At 45.5% G+C, this 3869-nt stretch overlaps 1 pseudogene; it reads right to left on the bottom strand.

The window, feature by feature from the left end:
- Positions 1-2876: 2876 nt before the first annotated feature.
- LOC123405076 lies at positions 2877-3451 on the bottom strand (annotated as a pseudogene).
- Between the last annotated feature and the right edge of the window lie 418 nt (positions 3452-3869).

The following is a 3869-nucleotide window of genomic DNA, read 5'->3' as shown; positions in this document are numbered from 1 at the left end:
GCGTGAGTCCGCCACCGCGTCAGCCGACTCCACCCCGCCACCCCGAGACGGAGCCCATGGAGAGTATGCGGTCATTTCATTTTCTGATGAAGAACCAGAGTCCAAAGCAGAAGAGAGCGCCAAGGAAGAAACCCTCCCCTCCTGCCAAATTTTTTTTTCTTACGAGAAGAGCACGGAGGAAAGAGACGCCCAAGTGGCGGAGGAATTTAAGGCCCATTTTGGACCGAAACCGCCCCCACCGCCAAAGGAGATAGTACCTCTGAAAACCATACAACGCATTCTGGCCAATCTTGCTAAACCGCCTCCGCCAAAAAGAAAATCAGACTATGAACGCTCTATTTGCAAGTCATATCAAAAAGGGCTAACGATCCGTCCTAAAAAAGCAGGAAAATCATTCCCCAACTGGAAGAACAGTCAGTGTAATCGATCATGCCGCTTAAGACGGGTGTCGAGGTTGTAATCGATCTCGCGGCTGCTAAAGAGATGGCTGAAAATATGGCTATAGAGGTCGGTGTCACTGTCGAACAACTCCTAGGCAACAAGGAAATGCCAACGGTGGAAGGGGAGAAACTAACATGGAGATTTGCCCCCGGGCGAACTCTCGCCAGACCTGAGCTTGTCAAGGAGCTACCGACGCAAATGTACATATTGCATACCTGGTACATGAGGGAAGCAAAACTCGGGTGAGAGAGCCTCATGGTGAAAGTCAAGGCACAACATTTTTTCAATGAAAAGGAAGTGTGGGTTGAAAATCCAGAATTGTGGTAGTTATTCAATCAAGACGCACTCGACAAATCTCTCATCACTTGCTATTGTGTGTAAGTGATTTCTTTCTGTAACTTAAGTCTCTAGATCATCGGCTCGTTCATTTGCCTCTACATATCCTCACTATATTCTTTTGTGTGGTGTTATGCACAATGAAGATGTTTGAAATAAAAAGAGATGGAGTCTTTGGCGTTGACTTTATACCCAAATACTAATAATGATCATATGTTAATAATTCACAAAGATGAAACGGATGACAACTTGTTACGATTTTTGGCGATACTAAATACCGAATCAAAAATATCATTTCCTTACACCTTCCGATGAGTGTTACCGTCTTGTACTATAAATTCTATTTTGCTTACTCGATGTTAAGTACTTTATAGAGTACTTAATGACTTATGCATGCATGCCCGCTTATACAACGCAGTTTTCACTGGATCATGCTAATCATTACGGTTGATAAGGGAACAGTTCAAGGACTAAACTCACTAAAAAAAGACCATAAACAGTACATGGATCTGAGATTGATGCTTGACAGGTAATTTCAATCATTATCGCATTATGTTGGCTTCTTTAGTTCATTTCTTGATATAAAGTAATCAATGACTCCTTTATTCTTTTTCTTTGTCGGCCAGGGTTTGGACAGCACGGTTCATCAAGAAGATTCCCGGTGAATGGAAATCAAAGCTGACATGGTCAGTGCCCAGGGTAATTAATTAGTACTAGCTAGCTATGTTCGCGCATCTCTTTAGTTCTACTTTCAATACCATTATAATTCTTGATTATTATCAAACTAAATTCTATTCTCGTAAAGTGGTGCATGCGGAAGGAACATGAGAATAATCTATGTGCATATTATGTTTGCGAGAACATTCGCTTTATTACCAAAGCAATGAAGAGCAAAGATCAACGCCGGAATCTTTGGGTACGTAAATGCTATTGATAATTTTTTTTATCATGGTCTAATATATATACACACAACTAATATATTCACATTGGTCTCCTTCTTTAAAGATGGAAGAGATGCGGCAAGCGCTCCTATCAAAGGAACGCATACGAGCACTTTAAGAGGAAATTTCGGGTTTTTTGCTTGAGCAGGTCATAGATCCCGCCGGAGAATATCACTATACCAATTAATGCATGCATGTAATGATGTACAAGTTGTGGGAGAAATTGTATATATCAAATTATACATATATATATATATGTGTGTGTGTGTATGTGTGTGTGTGTGTGTGCATATATATGCATGGTATGAGAAATTTTATGATATATATGATCCATCCTACGAGAAATTCTATGATACATGATTGGACCTACGAGAAATTCTATTATATATGCATAATGTGTACGGTATGTAGTAGTGTAAGATATGTTCTAATAAAAAGAATTAAATGGAAAACAGAAAATGAAAAGAAAAAAATAAACAATAAACCACAAAACCTCAAATCCTCAAATCCTTTAGTCCTGGCTGGTGCTATCAGCCATATGGAAGGGAATTAGTCCCGGATCGTGGCAAATCGAGACTAAAAGAGGGGTCTTTAGTTCCAAGTTATTAATACCGGTTGATGAACTGGGACTAAAGGCCCTTATCAACCGGGACTATAGCCCTATTTTCTACTAGTGATATTTAATCTATTAGCTAGAAGAGACCACATGAAAACCTTAAGCTTCATTTGCAGCTTAGAACTCCAGATCCAGAGAAAGGGTTGAGCAGTGATAATGTCTTTGTGGTAGTGATTATGAAAATTCTTGGCTGAGTATGCCGTTCCCCATTGAAATACCCAGGAGTCCAATATATCATTTTGATTTAAGTTACATGGTTTTTTTACTTGCATGACAGGTGCTCTACTGATTTCATTAAGAGGAAAAAGAGAATACATAGTGGCCCGATTTATGAGGAAAATCAGACCAAAAACCATAGAACTAAAAAGAAAGAAAGAAAGAAAACCAATCAGTGATACAACACGAACAAACCACCTCCACGTATCACAACCTCTGGCCGAAATGATTGTGAGCAAGATCTTCAAAGACGCCTTCAAGAAGGAAAGCAGCATCAAATGACACTGTCGTCGTCTTCGGCATCGACCTCCGTCGATCACAAAGCTTTCAACCAGATCCACACAAGACCACTCCACCGAACCCTGAGAATGGTCCGGCCTAGCCAACAACCCCAGCGCCGCTTCCAATCCCAACCAGCCAGGACTCATTGGTGAGAGGCAGCTCTTTGACAATGCCTCCAAGGAGGAAAAGGACGCCCGCAAGTGCCAACATTGTCGGCATCAACACCCGTTGAAGAACAAGCATTCGCCCAGAGCCTAAAAACTCACCGCCTCTACAGACTCCGGGGAGGGAGCCAAGCCAAAGCGAACCTGCAAACCGAGCCTTGACTCCGCTTGTATTCAACAATGGCGAGACCGGACCAAATAGATCGAAAGGGCTCCACAGCCTACGCATCACCATGGTGGATTGCTCGTGTTGAGACCGGCACCACCGCGTACTCGAGCAGCACGTCATTACCACCAGGGCGACCTCCAGAGCCGCCACCTCCACCACAACCACGCTCACCACCATAGCCATGGCCCCAAAAGCCCAGTCGGGCCAAGAGAGGAGCCATAACCACAATCAAGCCTCAGATCCACCTCGAAAGCCGAATATCTCGCAGGAAGCGCAGATCGGGCATGCCAACTCCACTGCGCCTCCGCGTCGAACCACCAACCGGCGCACCGTCCGCCCATTGCAGACCCCGACGGCCAGCCCCGTCGCCGGAGCGGACAGATCGGGATCGCCCCGATCTGAGCCTCCGAGACCGCTCCTGGACGGCTGTCGCAACAGCCGAGCAGCCTCTGCTCGCCGCCCGCCGCCATGAGATCCCCATCTCGTGGAGGACACCGCCGCGAGAGAAAAGAACTAGCCCCGCCGCCACCAGCTCCACGCAAGCTTTGCTCGCGGGAGGCGACGGCGAGGGGAGGATGAGGGTGGGGGCGCCGGGGGCTTGTTGGTCGGGGCCGCCGCCCGTGTCACCCCTGGGGACGGAGCAACGCGGGGGCTAGGTAAGTTACATGGTTTGAGAAATTGAACCTGCTGCAATTCTGAAAGAA

The sequence above is a fragment of the Hordeum vulgare genome, chromosome 1H (genome assembly GCF_904849725.1).
Source record: "Hordeum vulgare subsp. vulgare chromosome 1H, MorexV3_pseudomolecules_assembly, whole genome shotgun sequence".
NCBI lineage: Eukaryota > Viridiplantae > Streptophyta > Magnoliopsida > Poales > Poaceae > Hordeum > Hordeum vulgare.
This window is presented reverse-complemented; position numbering and strand designations above follow the sequence as displayed.